The sequence below is a fragment of the Moschus berezovskii genome, chromosome 17 (genome assembly GCF_049115385.1).
Source record: "Moschus berezovskii isolate FMDL1 chromosome 17, NW_MosBer_1.0, whole genome shotgun sequence".
NCBI lineage: Eukaryota > Metazoa > Chordata > Mammalia > Artiodactyla > Moschidae > Moschus > Moschus berezovskii.
In genome coordinates this window covers 41,464,077-41,479,303 of record NC_142476.1, presented here as the reverse complement: position 1 = coordinate 41,479,303, position 15,227 = coordinate 41,464,077, and the positions used below count along the sequence as shown (strand labels likewise).

At 51.8% G+C, this 15,227-nt stretch overlaps 1 protein-coding gene and 1 non-coding gene across 2 annotated transcripts in view; one reads left to right on the top strand and one right to left on the bottom strand.

Annotated features, from left to right (window-relative positions):
• The window catches only part of PRKCZ (protein kinase C zeta), a 103,435-nt gene that overhangs the window by 63,662 nt on the left and 24,546 nt on the right, over positions 1-15,227 (bottom strand). The window lies entirely within an intron of this gene.
• Positions 697-804, top strand: LOC129551848 (U6 spliceosomal RNA). Its single transcript, XR_008685157.2, has one exon. It is a non-coding gene; the product is annotated as a U6 spliceosomal RNA (small nuclear RNA).

Below are 15,227 nucleotides of genomic sequence, written 5' to 3'. Positions count from 1 at the left end.
GGTGTGTATATGCGTGTGGTGGGTCTATGTGTGGTGTGCATGTGTGTCTATGTGGTGTTGGTGATTCTATCTGTGTGTGTCTGTGTGCGTGTGTCTCTGTGTCTCTGTGTAGTGTGGATGTATATGTGTGTCTGTGTCTCTGTGAATGTGTGTGTGTGATGTGTGTATGTATGTGTGTTATGTGTCTGTGTATGTGTGTGTGTGGGCTGTGGGTGTGTGTATGTCTGTGTGCACATGTTGTATGTGTATATGCATGTGTGTGGCATGTGTGTATGTATGCACGTGTCTGTGTGTGGTGTGCGTGTATGTGTGTGTGTCTTGTGTGGTGTGTATGTGTGTGTGTGGTGTGTGTGTATGTATGTGTGTGCCTGTGTGGTATGTGTGTATGTATGTGTGTGTATGTATGTATGTGTGTGTGTGGTGTGTGTCTGTGTGTGTGTATGTGTGTGCTACTAATACTCGGGCTAAGGACACAGCAGAGACTGAGGCCAGAGTGGACCCCTGGCTCTGCAAGAGGAGAAGCCAGCAGTCAGAAGTAGACCTGGGGTCTCACTGCCTCCACGTTTTCTGACTCCCAACTTGCAGCCCAGGACCATTTCTAATTCCCATGGAAACACCGTGGGAGCAGCATGGAAGCCAATTCCCCCAGAACTGTCACCCACTGCTCAGAAATACGTCAACAACTCTAACACACTAGTGCCACTTTTGAGCACCCACTGAAGACAAGCTTCACCGATTCAGAGAAGATTAGCATGGCCCCTGTGCAAGAATGACATGAAAATTCATGAAGCATTCCATATTTTTTACCACTGTCACCATGACTGTCAAGACACTAGTCCTGCCGATGGGCAAAGAAGGTGTCCACAGCGGTGTGATCAACAAGAAATATTATGAAATGGCCTCTCACCTGCGGCGTTCCCAGCACTGACCTCGTCTGGCCCTCCCCTCACCACTCCCCAGTGCTTTCGCACCCCTCTTCTCCCCCACACACATCATTTTTATTTTGGGGGCCATTACCCCACACCTCTTATTGCTGCCAAAACCACATGGGCTGGGGGCCTGTGCTGGATGGACAGACACCTCTGCCCCCAACCCATACCCCTCCTGTGTGTGGTTGGAAAGCATTTTTGCTTTTCTGAATAAAAAAGATTCTACAGCAAAAAAAAAAAAAAGACAAGCTTCACAAAATCCGCGTGACTCCATTCCCTGCCACATCTGCCTTCTGAGGAAGCCCAGAGGAGACCCAAGACCAGAGGGGGAAGCGGGGGCTGCCAGACACCGAGACCCAAACTCTGACCCCTCGGCGGTCGGCTTGAGTGTCCCTGACACACAGAAACCCCTGCCCCATCAGAGGGACGAAGCCCCAGGGTCACAGAAAGAAAGGAGCAGCTCCTTCCCGGCCACTACCAACCATACCGAGGGGCTTGTGGGAGACCACAAGAATAGCAGGGAGCCCAGGGGAAACTGGGCAGAGCTTGTTATAGACAAGAGACTGAAAGAGATTGAAACTGAGCTTTAAGAAAAATGACTGGGGAACAAGAAATTAATTCAAGGCCAAAAACAGCCAATATGGGAGGTGGGAGATGGGCTGTGGTGGGGTGGCTAGGGGAGGGCCATAGCAGGAGCCTCAGAAAAGACCTGATTACCCCGTGGTGACAACTGTCCATGTTGTGGGCCAGCACATCACACAAAAGAACACGGCCATATGGGGAGACCACAGGGAAGCCATGGGCCCTGGGACATGCAGTTCAGGCTGGAACCAGGTTTCTTTCATTTCTCACCAAAGACGGTGTCTAGGGACAGAAAGGGGGCTGCCCCCCAGGGGTGGAGAGGTGATGGCAAAGGGGAACCCTGAAACTGTGCATCGAAATGGAAGGACACGTGGGCTCTCTTGGAAGGTAGCTGCTCCGACGTGACAAACCGGGAAGTCACTGGGAAGTCTCTGATGTGACTAACTGGGAAATCACCCACAGCAGTTGCAACAAGGGGGTGTCTGTCAGGAGACCTGGACCCCAAGTCAGGATGGATAAGGGACACGTGGACTGGCACTGAGGCCCCTACCTTGTACCCACATGCAAGCATGTGTCCACACCTGTGACTGCCTGGCACATCCCCCTCCAAGGCCATCCAAGTGTGGGCAGGCGTCTGGAATGGAGGGGACCAAGTGCTGCAGGCCCTCTGTCCACACGATCCACGTCCAGCATGTCCACACCTGTCTACACAGCACCCACGCCTGACCACGTCATGTCCACATGGTGTCTGCACCCGCCCACACCTGTCTAAACCCAGGAGGAAGCACTTTTCAAAGGAACAGCAGCTGCCAGCTCAGCCCATGGGCTGCCCGCCTCCTCCCCACCGGGCAGGGATTGCAGAGGCTCTGGCTTCAGCCTCCCTCCTGGCGGGAGACCCTCGCAGATGTTGCAACACCTCTGTGCATGTTTCCTGAGACCCACCACAGGGCATCCCGGTGCACTGGGGCTGCATCTACACCTGGGTCGTGGGGAAGCACCTGGACAGTGGTAGGGACTCCCCCACTGTGGGGGCGGATGCGTCAGAGGCCTGGAAGGTTTAAGGCGGTGGAGCTGAGTTTAAAGCCTGGGCTGGGACTGAACTCAGAGCCACCCCGAAACTTTTCCCAAAGTCTGGGGCTCTCTCCTTTCTGAGCACAGGGCCCAGACCCCCACCCCATGCCCCACCCCACTGCCATCTGCTCACCTTGAAAACCACGCCTCCAGCTTTCTCAGATAAACCATCTTCTACTGCTTAAAAATAATTAACTTTAAAAGCTCCCTTTGTACAAAAACAGATCAGCTAAAATCCATGAATAATTTATGCTTGTTCTGTTCACTCCCAACAATGTCGTTGTGGAACTCAGAGAAGTCTCTGTTCTAAATGAACCCAAGGCCTTCAGATCCACAGGACCCTGGTGAGTCTCCACGGCTGAGAAGACGAAGGCGGTCTGCATTCACCAGCAGGTGCTTCCAGGGGGGCCAGAGCGGAGGGAAGCGCCCGCTCTGGGCTCAGTTCCCCTGGGCTGTTCCTTGGTGGGACCCTGCCACCTGCCCTCCTCCCAGCTGAGCAGCCCACCGGGTGCAGGGCTTCCTTCCTCAGCACCAGGTGTGCCCCGTCACCCCACAGACGGCCCAGAGCCCCAGACTCATTTCATCTCGTTCTGTTATCCTGTGGGGTCGCTTCACATAGCAAAACATGCTGGGGGTTGGCGGGGGTGTTGCTGATGTGACCAAGCATCTGGGGGTTCTGGACAGACAGGGTAGCCGCCACCGGGCAGACCCCACAGGAGCGCGAGGAAGGATGTTCTCATGGGGACAGACTGGCTGACTCATGGGCCCCCAAGTACCTTCTGATTCAAGAGTCCCTCCTCCACATAAGCCTCTCTCCTTCATAATGAATTTTTATGCTATAAAAATAGGTGGTAAGCGACATGGAAAATATCAGAAGAAGGAAAAGAGAAGGAAAACTGGTCCATCTTCACACTGACATCACAGATGCCCGTCTGTTCTCCACCTGAAGTCAGTTCCTTGGACAACCTTGCTCTGACGGCCCAACCAGTGGGTTCAAGTAGAGAAGGCTGAGCCCAACATGCACAGCAGTGGGTCTGTCGTTATACACTGACCAGGACAATCAACAAACACACAGGCACACAATCCCATTCTAAAATGGGCAAAGGACCTGAATAGATGTTTCTCCAAAGCAGACAGACTGGCAGCCGATGAACATGAGGAAAGATGCTCAACATTACTGACTACTAGGGAAACGCCAGCCAAAACCACCATGAGACACCACCTCACACCCAATAGGGTGGCTCCCAGAAAACAAGACCAGAAACCAATTGTTGGAGAGAAAGTGAAGAAACCTGAAGCCTGTGCACTGTCGGTAGGAACGTAAATTAGTGCGGCTCCTTCGGAAAACAGTCTGGTGGTTCCTCAAAGCATTAAAAATGGAATTATCCTACAATCCAGCAATTCCAGTTGTGTGTATATTCCCAAAAGAACTGAAAGCAGGGACTTGAAAAGGTATTTGTACACCCATGTTCAGAGCAGAGTTATTCACAACAGCCAAAAGACAGAAGCAAACCAAGTGTCCATCAGTGGATGATGGATAAGTGAAATGTGGTCCATCCACACGATGGGCGATGATTCAGCCGTAAAAAGGAGGAGAGTCTGACACCCACAGAAACATGGATGAACCTCGAGGACATGACGCTAAGTGACACAAGCAGACGTGAGAGAACACACAGTGTCAGATCCCACTTCTAATAAGGACCTGGAAGGTGGGTGTCAGAGGGGAGGGCGTGGGGAGTGTTGAATGGGAGAGTTTCAATCTGGGAAGAGGAAAAAGTTCTGGAGACGGATTATGGTGATGGTTACACAACTATGTGAATATACGTTACCTACTGACCTGCATACTTAAAAATGGCTAAAATGGTAAGTTTCATATTAAGCATGTATTTTTTCTTGTTCAGTCACTTAGTCACGTCTGACTCTCTGCAGCCCCACGGACTGCAGCACGCCAGGCTCCCCTGTCCTTGACCATCTCCTGGAGCTTGCTCAAACTCGTGTCCATTCAGTCAGTGATGCCATCCAACCATATCATCCTCTGTCGTCCCCTTCCCCTTCTGCCCTCAATCTTTCCCAGCATCAGGGTCTTTTCCACTGAGTCAGCTCTTCACATCAGGTGGCCAAAGTTTTGGAGCTTCAGCTCTAGTCCTTCCAATGTATAGTCAGGGTTGATTTCCTTTAGGATTGACTGCTTTGATCTCCGTGCAGTCCAAGAGACTCTCCAGAGTCTTCTCCAGCACATTTCGAAAGCATCAGTTCTTCAGCACTCAGCCTTCAATATGGTTCAACTCTCACGTCTCTGCATGACTACTGGAAAAATCATAGCTTTGGCCATATGGACTTTTGTTGGCAAAGTGAGGTCTCTCTCTGCTTTTTAATATGCTGTCCAGGTTTGTCATAGCTTTTCTTCCAAGGAGCAAGTGTCTTTTAATTTCATAGCTGCAGTCACCATCCACAGTGATTTTGGAGCCCAAGAAAATAAAGTCTGTCACTATTTCCACTTTTTCCCCTTCTATTTGCCATGAAATGATGGGACTGGATGCCATAATCATGGGATCAAGTATGTTTTCACCACAATTTTTTAAAACAACAAAAACAAAGGTGGGCTGGATTTGGTGCATTGGCCATAGTTCTCTAATCCTTTTTTTAAAGTGTGTCCATGTGATGGTACATTGGCTGGACTTTAAAAGTGGTCTTTACAAAGTGTATTCAATGATCTGCTTAGATCACAATGTCAAGAAAAATGAGGTTCTGCAGATTATACGGAAAACTAAACTGACATGGTGGAAATATCTGGATAGGCTCTCTCTGACACTTCAGCCACGTGCGATCTGAAGAGCAAACCTCATGCTGGACACGGGAAATGAGGCGCAACCCTTCATTCCTACATGTGTGATGGCCTCCCTGGAGAAGTGTCAGAGGTTTTTTCACAACCACATGAGCCTAGGACTCTGCCCAGTGACCAGGCCCTCCTGTCCGGGAAGGGGCAGTTGCAGAGTAGGACATCACAGCCTGGCCACGTCCTCAGGGTGGTGTGATGGACCCTGTGGGGACACTGGGCTTGGGTTCCGGGTCAGCGGGGTCCTCTGTGGTCAGTCATGCACTGTTCACTATAAATCCTCAGGCATTTTTCTTGTTCCCAACTGGGAGAGGACGCCAAAGACAGCTGACCACAAGGATTGCAGACCTGCCAGGCTGTGAGCCTGTAGGGACCCCAGGATTCAACTTCTGCAGGTCCCATTCTGGCTGAATTGCATCCCCCCAAACCCATATGCTAAGTCCTGACCCCCGGTACTTCAGACCGTGCCCTCATTTGGAAATAGGGTTGCTGCAGATGTCTGAAGTCAGAATGAGGTCACAGGGTGGCCCCTGATCCGAATGACTGGTGGCTTTATAAAATGACTGTAAATGATTAAAATACATTGATGTTCCTGGCCAGAGTGATTGCTGGTCTGGGACTCTGAGCCAAGGCAATGACGAGTTGACCAGAGGGGCTGACACAGCATAGCCCAGGGGACCCTGCTGCCCCTGGGGCCACTAGCAGCTGCTACCCGCCTGCAGCCAAGCTGAAGATGGGGAGGAATTTTAACTAAGTGATGCCTCCATAGCACCTTAACGTTAGTAAGCACGTGACACTAGATTAGAATTTAAAAGGATCCACTCACTGGGTAGCTCCAGAAAGGGCAATTAAAATTTTTCCTGTTTTATTGCCTGTTTCAAATTTTCTGCAGCCAACATGTGCTTGTGGTTTCAACCAGAAATGCTGTCTAAATACAAACTGGAAAGTCCTGTCTGTCTGATGTGGCCTTTTTGTCCACTCCTGGTCACCACCGTTCCCCCAAGATGGCGAGTGAAGATGCTGCGGTGGCAGAAGCTTCAGGGAGCGGCACACGTGACCCAGCCCTGACTGGCTCAAGGCCCTGGCAGGCTGACCCACATAGCAGGGCTGCCAGTCCTCCCAGGCAGCGGGCAGCATGTGCAGGCTATTGCTGACCGGTTCTGGGGTTAGGGGACCTTTGGTGTAAGGAGGGGACATCTTCACAGAAGTCCATCTGATAAATGCCCAGGGAGACTGCACCTGAGATCAAAGCAGGCCAACTCCAAACTTCAGCACAAGAGTCTGTGTACTGGGGGAGAGGACAAACTGTGGGGGGTCTTCATGGGGAGGAGGACAGTATGGAAGAGGTGGGGAGTGACAGAGAGGTGGGGAGGGAGAGGGGCGGGAGGGAGACAGGGATGGGAGGGGGTGGAGAGGGAGATGGGGTGGAAGTGGTGGGGAGAGAGACAAAGGTGGAAGGGGGAGGCCTGCAAACGTCCTGACACAGCTGCCTTTGCAGAGGGAGGTGGGGGCTGGGGCAGCGAGGGCCCCTGACCCTAGCGAGATGGAGGTGGGGGGTCATGGGGAGTCATAGCCCAGGGAGAGCCCATTTACAGGCTCTGTCAGCCTGTAGGGGCGGAGTCATCAGGTAAGGGGGCATAGCCTGGGCCAGGTAGTCCTGGAGAGGCTGTGACTATCCTCAGGTCACATGAGAGGGAAAGAGCAGGATGGAGGTAGTAAAGGCCACAGAGAAATGGAGGGCGCAGAGAAAGCCGCTATTCAGCCATGGCTCTGCCCCAGCAGAACAAAGGATGCCTTCAGGCCACGTGTCCGGGCGGCCAACACGTGCCAGTCACCAGGCAGCCAGCCCCTCATGCCATCCCCACAGCCCACCTGCAGCCCCACCTCAAAGCCAGGGCTCCCCCCGCGGCTGCCTGGACAGTGCCTCCACCGCTGCCCCCAGGGCCTCCACGGCAGACAAGAGCTCCCTTGGGGCACGAGCTCCCTGGAGGCCGGCCGGATGGGACACGCCTGCCGCATTAGGTCACACATCCTTCCTCAGGGGGTCACTTCTCCACACACGGGGGCAGAAAGATGGCACCCCAACCCCCTAAATGCCGGCTTCAGAAGAAAAACCACCTCGGCTTATTCATTTACTCTTTCCACAAGTCTTCTTGCTGACATGACACACACACTGCTCAGATACCTTGTCACAGCCCTGTGCTAACAACAAAAATTTCTGGATGATGAGATAAGACAAAAAAATGTCCCCTCCCCTCCAAAAACCCCCAAGTTATGCAAGAACAAAGGAATCATTAAAATGCTTTTGAGCAAAGGTCTTACCAGTGGCTCGTAAGTGCAAGGACCACCTGGCATCTGAGGCCCCCGTCAAAGGTGCTAACACCACTGCTCTCTGGGAGGCAGGGCTCTGCCCCGCTGTGGGCACGGTCAGCCTATGACAACACCATGACTCTAAGCTATGAGGCGGTAAACCTGGCTTTTATTCTATTTCTCACAGAACTCTGTTTAAAAACAGATGAGAAAACAAAAGAGTTCTCAGCCTCTGCTGTACAACATGGGAATATGGTTAACACCCCTGAACCACACACTAAAAGTGGTTAAGATGCCCTGTTAGAACAACCAAAACCCAGAACACAGCAGCACCAAATGCTGGTGAGGACTGGAGCAACAGAAACTCTTCGCTGGCCACTGATGGGAATGCAGATGGTGCAGCCACTTGGGAAGACAGTTCAGAGTTTTCTTATGAAACTAAACACAGTCTTACCAGACAAGCCAGCAGCCACACTCCTTGGTGTTTACCCAAAGGAGCTGAAGACCATGTCCGTACAAAAACGTGCCTTTAGATGTTTACAACAGTTTATTCATATCCATCAAAATTTGGAAACAATGAAGGTACCTTTCAGTGGGTGATGGACAAATAAACTGTTCCAGCCAGACAACGGAAATATTATTCAGCTAAAAAGAAATGAGCCAGGTTTCCCTGGTGGTGTAGGAGTAAAGAATCCACCTGCCAATGCAGGAGAGGTTGGTTCAAGCCCTGGTCCGGGAAGATCCCATGTGCCACAGAGCAACGAAGCCCGTGCACCGCAACTACTGAGTCTGGGCTCTGGAGTCTGACAGTGGCAACTGCTCAGCCCACGCTCCACAACGAGGAGAAGCCTGGGCGCCACGATCAGGGAGCAGCCCCTGCCTGCCGCAACGCGAGAAGGCCCACGTGCAGCAACAGAGACCCAGGGCAGCCAAAAACGGACATAATATTTTTGAAAAAAAGAAATGAGCCATCAAGTCATGAAAAGACATGGAGGAAACTTCAATGCATATGACTAAGAGAAAGATGCCAGTCTGAAAGGGCTGCATACTGTGTAATTCCAACAGTAAGATAATCTGGAAAAGGCAAAATGCTGGAGACAGTAAAAGATGAGTGGCTGCCGCAGGAGGGGTGACCAGGGGAGCACAGGGGGTTTTCAGGGCAGTGAAACGCTGTGTGTGATACAATGGTGGGCACACATCACTGTACATTCATCCAAACACAGAACGCAGAACACCGAGAGTGGCCCCCAGCGTAGACTGTGGGATCTGGGAGATGTAGCAAGGTACCCTCTAGCGGGGGTGTCGATAATGGGTAGGCTGTGTGTGTGGTGGGACGTGTATGGGAACTCTCTGCAACTTTCTCTCAATTTTGCTGCGAACCTAAACTTGCCCTAGAAAATAAAACCTTAATTTTAAAAGAGAATCCTAAACAGGGTTGACACGGTGATTTTTATGTCCTGTGTTAAGCGGCGATGGCTGACTGAAGAAGATGTATGAGGGACAAGGGGCCATGGGGGGTTGTGGATGCTCCGGAGTTGGCTGGTCCCAGTGCTCTGCAGGACAGTGACCGGCACCTCTATCCCAGCTTTGATGCAACATCACGCTTGTGGGCACAAGCCTCCAGCAGGGCCAGGGGCTGCTGGTGCTTCTGTGTGACTCACTGTGCTTCACACACTTACAGAAATACTGAGTCAAGTCACACACTGCAAGCATCTCTAAAAATTGCAATGTGAATGAAGGTTAACACAAAATTCATGCAGTGTGCATCTATAATGAGGACCTGGACAGCAAAATGGTAAATGCATGATTATCAGCTCAAAGAATATTTAAGATGAATCACTGCATGAAAAAATTTGAAATGTTCTGAAGTCTTACAAGTCAAAAATGAAAGAAACTGAGGTTTTTCCAAAATTAGAAAACAACCCTAAAAATAGATGTGACATTTCCAATAATAACTTTTTTTTAATGGGATAGAGTTCTTTTTGGTCTGTAAGCTCCAGTATGCCAACACTTCCTTATGTGGGATCTAGTTCCCTGACCAGGGATCGAACCCAGGTCCCCTGAATTGGGAGTGTGGAGTCTCAGCCACTGGACACCAGGGAAGTCCCTCCAACAGTAGCTTGTGGGGGTGAAAAAAAAATTTTTTTCTAAATGGCCCAAAAGTAAACTTTTGTCAACTATACAACAGGAGAGTGAAAGTCCCTCAGCCGTGTCTCTTTGTGACCCCATGGACTGTAGCTTGCCAGGCCCTCCTCCAGGTCTTCCCAACCCAGGAGTGGAACCCAGGTTTTCCGCACTGCAGGCAGATTCTTCTACCGTCTGAGCCATCAGGGAAGCCCAAGAATACTGGAGTGGGTAGCCAATCCCTTCTCCAGTGGATCTTCTGACCCAGTAATCGAACCCGGGTCTCCCGCATTGTATGTGGATTCTTTACTGTCTGAGCCACAAGGGAAACCTTATATAATGGAAAAGACTGAGGTAATTATCTTTGCGGTTTCTCTGTAGGAAATATTGCAAAACTGTCATTTGAGAAGAAAATTAAAGTGTTTTCACCTAGAAAATACTGGGAGAAATGTATTATAGGATCATGCCAAGCAGATATTTAATGATGAGTCTAATCAAGGTGATTTTTTAAGATTTTGGGATGCTGTTCATATTTTAAAAGTTATCATTTAGCTTTACTTCTCATACTAAATACAAATGCACATACATGTGTAAAAGCAGACAAGTGCAGAAAGTACAAGCAAACAAGTGTACATGTACCAGGCTATTCTTCATGCAGCAAAAAAGGGTAAACAAAACACACACTTCCTCCCTGGAGAAGGAAAAGGCAACCCACTCCAGCATTCCTGCCTGGAGAATCCCATGGACAGAGGAGCCTGGAGGGCCACAGTCCATGGGGTCGCAAGAGTCGGACACGACTCAGCGACTAAACCACCACCACCAAAACACACACACATCTTATTTTCAAAAAGAAACACAGGAAGAATAAGCACAAAAGATGAATGAAATTGGCTGCACATGGGCTGAAGGTACATGACTAGGAATCTGTGTGCAGAGTTTTCATTTTTGACTCAATTCATGTAACATCACAGAATTCCTCAATAAACAAACAAAGACGGGGACATACCCTAAAAGTGAGTGCAGACAAAAATAAATAATCCCAGCTGACTTGCATCGACAACGCTCACGGAGGCCATAGGGCCCAGGTGACCCCCCAGGAGCCACACGTGAACTGAACCCATGTCAGGGTAGCAGAGTCCAAGGACCAAGGCTGCAAGGGAGGCATGTTGGCACGTAGGCAGGGCACATGTGCCCTGATGCAGTGGACTGGGGCCGAGGAGCCCAGGAGGCCTGGAGCAGGCGTCTGGAGCCAGGGCACCTCCAGTCTAGGTGGGAGCTCTAGGGTCAGAGCACGAGCCCAGGCCCCACTCCTGGGTGTGAGGGGCACACAGAGCCCAGACCTGCCTCCAAAAGTCCCCCCCACCCCAAGGAAGCCAGGTACCCGGAGCAGCTCCAGGCTGGATGAGGACCGTGCCTGCTGGTCCCAGAAGCAACTGTGCCAGAAAGTGGGGACCCCCTTAAATGCTGGGGGAACATGCCCCACGCTGGCAGAAGCCGCTTCTGCAGGCCCTGACAGCCAAATGCAGCAAATTGGAGCCTCAAAAGGAACAATGAAAATGAATTTTAATAAACTCACGATTCAGAAAAATCCCAGTCCACATGGATACAATGTTGGTTTTAAACAGGAAGGCAACAGGGGACAGCTCTTCCTTACAGCACAAACTGCCAACTAACACTGGTAAGGGCTTCCCTGGTGGCTCAGCAATAAAGAATCTGCCTGTCAATGCAGGAGACACGGGTTTGATCCCTGGGTCGGGAAAGATCCCCTGGAGGAGGAAATGGCAACCCACTCCAGTATTCTTGCCTGGGAAATCCCATGGACAGAGGAGCCTGGGAGCTATACAGTCCACGGGCTTGCGAAAGAGTAGAACACAACTGAGCCACTAAACAACACCGCCACCAGGAAAGGGAGTGACGGAGAGAGAAACCGGCTACGTGAGTGCCCCAACAATAACAACCCTCCCTCAGAGGCCCACACCATGTGCAGCAGACACACACCCCAGCCTCTATCCCAGACCGCCCCTCATTCCATGGACCTGACACACCGGTGCTGGAAGCGGGACCACGGAGTGGGTGGCACCAGCTTGGAAAGGCTGCTCCGGATAACAAAGGATTTGGAAAAAATGTGATAAACAGCACAGTGTGGCAAGAGGAGGAGGAGTACGTGGTCCACACGGTCTGTTCTGAGACTCAGTGCTTTCAGGAGAGCAACACGTGGAACACTAACCTGGGAACGGGGTGTTTAAAGCTGGTCTCTGCAGTGTGACAGCCCTCACCACGGCTTCAGTCAGTTCGTCACTGTGCAGGCGCTCTGCCCCTGCCCACGTCCTCATGGCTGCTCCTGGGAGCCACCCACCACTAGGCTCGCCCTTCGACTGTGAACAGAAATGGGTACTGCTCTGAAGGGAGCAGCCTGTGGAAGTGGCATTTCTGAGCTGCTGGGACCCGGTGTCCGAGTCGCCCTCTGATCTTCTCTGATGACTGTGCATCTCCTGCCTGCAGTCAGGTCACTGGGCAGCTTGAGGTTGGCTGCAGCAGCAGCATTTACACCAGGGAAATGGGAAGGAGCGACATCGGAGAACAAGCTTACACGTTCCAAGCGCTCAGCCAACTTCAGTGCAAAACAGTCACTGGTGCTTAGCCAGCTACCCCCACAGTCTCCTGCAAACTCGCCTCACACCAGCCAAGGGACACACGGCACCAGTGGAAAGGTGCCCCTGCCTGACTGCTCGGCAGCCCCAGCTCCCCACAGGGTTACCCACTCAGGGTTCCCTCCCAAGACAACACCAGAGATGGAGGTGGGGGAGGCGGCCAGAGTTGAAGGGAGCCACATGCAGCCAGCTCAGGCCGGTCAGGACAGCAGCCAGAATATCCCTGGGTTCTCCTGGGGCAGCACTGCAGCGTCTGACCTGGGGATTTGCCTGGAGCCGTGACAGCCAGATCAACCTGTGTAGCTATCACCACTTAACAGAAGGACAGGTGGAAGAGAACTGACCGTGCTCACTGGGAAGACCCTGTGTCCATGGTCATAGCTATGCTGCCCTCCACACCCTCTAGCCCTGGCCACCTCTCCCAGACGACGGGACTGAAGGGAAATCTGTGTCCCTGCCTGTGGGGGTCAGAGAGCCCTCTGCCTTGCCCCCCCACGGGGGCTCCAGGCCCACCACCCACCACTGAGCACCCAGCATCACCCTACTGGTCAGGGTCTGGCCCTTCTGCTCCCCAGGCCCATCTGACAAGCTCCCAGTGACCAAAGTTGGAATAATGTGGACAAGGACACAAAATAGGAGCATGAAAATACCATCTGTGAGTCCAGACAGACCAACATAAATAAGGAAATGGGCGTGACATCAAACACCTTGAGTAGAAAAGTCCAGATAATCCATGTGGATACCCCCTCCCCTCACGGTGGGCTGTGCTGACAACCTTCCTCAGAAAACAGGGTGAGAAGGGGAAAGAGGGACTCCTCAAGGGGACACCTGGCAGAGACACCTCAGCCAGGTGCACAAGGCCACGTCACCGGGTGACGTCACAGGTGAGAAAGCAGATGCCCTGGTGCGATGTGATGAGCAGGGTGGTGGTCCTGTGGTTCCTCCGGAGGTCCTGCCCCAGTCTAAGCATGAGAAAAACATCAGACAAAGCCCAGCAGAGGGGCACTTGACAGACACCTGGCCAGAACTCCTTCACAGGCCAAGGTCACAGAAACAAGGGGGGTCTGGGACCTATCGCAGCCAGAGAAGCCCGAGCACACGTGACGACTGACATCACATTGGGTCCTGGGTGGGAAATGAGGAAACCAGGTGAGGTAGGACAGAAGCCCACGGAAACGTGCCAACACGGGATCATTAGCCATGACTGATACACACACTGGTGGTACTGTGTCCCGCACCAACACCCCGACCATCCCTAAACCCAAGCCTGCTCTAAAACATAGTGTCTATTAACCCACACGCAGAGCTGGGCTGGGAAGAACCACAATATACCAGCTTTGCCGCCTCCAGCCACCAGGGCCACCCTGCTCACCCTCACCTCTCTGTCAGCACCAGTCCATGTCCCATGGGCACTTGGGCCCTTGGACGTGCTGATTCCCAACATCCACACCCACCCACGTTCACCCATGAAGGCCTGGCCAGCCAAGGTTCTTCTGCACAGTTTTAACCATCTATTAATAGAAGGTGTCCAGGCAAACAGCAGCAGGAACACAGTCATTTTCTATGTTCCCTCCAAGACCACAGTCAAAGGAAAAGAAACACCGATAAACTCATCACAGCAAAGAGGAGGGGGGTGATGACACCACGTGGAACCCCAGAAGGCAGCCACCCAACTGAAGTCACATGCAGTCACAGGAGACAGGACAGGGAGAAGCCCCCAGGGCCATGACTCGGAGACTCCTAGACTCTAAGGAGAAGATCCCCATCCTCACCTGGGCAGCAGATGGAATGAGGGCCTGACCCACGGGGGCGGTAGCAGCCTGGTCACACAGTATGAGACCCCAGCCTCCTGGGAGCAGCCCAGTGGGGATACCAAACTGGCCGTCCCTATGGGCTGGTGACCGTGGGTCACAGGGGCCAAGGGAAACCTCCCGGCAAAATAAGCTGAGAAAAAGAACCTGGATGGACATGGAACCATGGGAAGGGATGAAGAACATGTTTAAAATGAAGACACCAGATCCTCTTTCACCCACCCCCCTCTGCTCAGATGGTTATGGGTGCCAGTGCCTTATTCACGAACTAGGTCCTCAAAGTAGCAGGGACTTGAGCCCACAATCACACTCCATTTAAGAGGGTCTGAGTGGGAGCCAGACTCTCAGCAGAGAGCCTGGACTTGGACCCAGCCTGCGGAAGATGAATCCCAGCTCTGCCAGGCACAGCTGTGTGATTTGGGAAAATGATCTGACCTCTCTGTGCCTTGGGTGGCATTCTCTCCACAGAACACAGACAGCAGCAGCAGGTGCCCAGAGAGGGTCGTGAGGACTAAAGCGTTCAGTGTGTGAAGCCTTAAAGCCATCAAAGTGCTCAGTGACTGTGTACAATGGCGCCTCGTGCCACAATTAATAACCTCAAAGAAACACTATGATCATCCAGCTCTGAAACAAGGGCAGAAAAGTCTATTCCAGGAACGAACCTTGAGAGAACAAAACAGAACTCTTAAAAAATAAGGATAAGACAACACACTTAATAGACGGTTTGGACGAGAAAAATTAAAGGTATCCCCTAGAAAATAACACAGAAGTGGAAAACACAAAATCAGAGAACCAGTCCAGGAGATCCAACAAACCACTGGTGGGCATTCTAGAAAAGGGTACCAGAGGGGTGTGAACCATCATAGGAATAACTGGACAGAAGTGTCCCACCAGGAATGCCTGGAGTATCCAT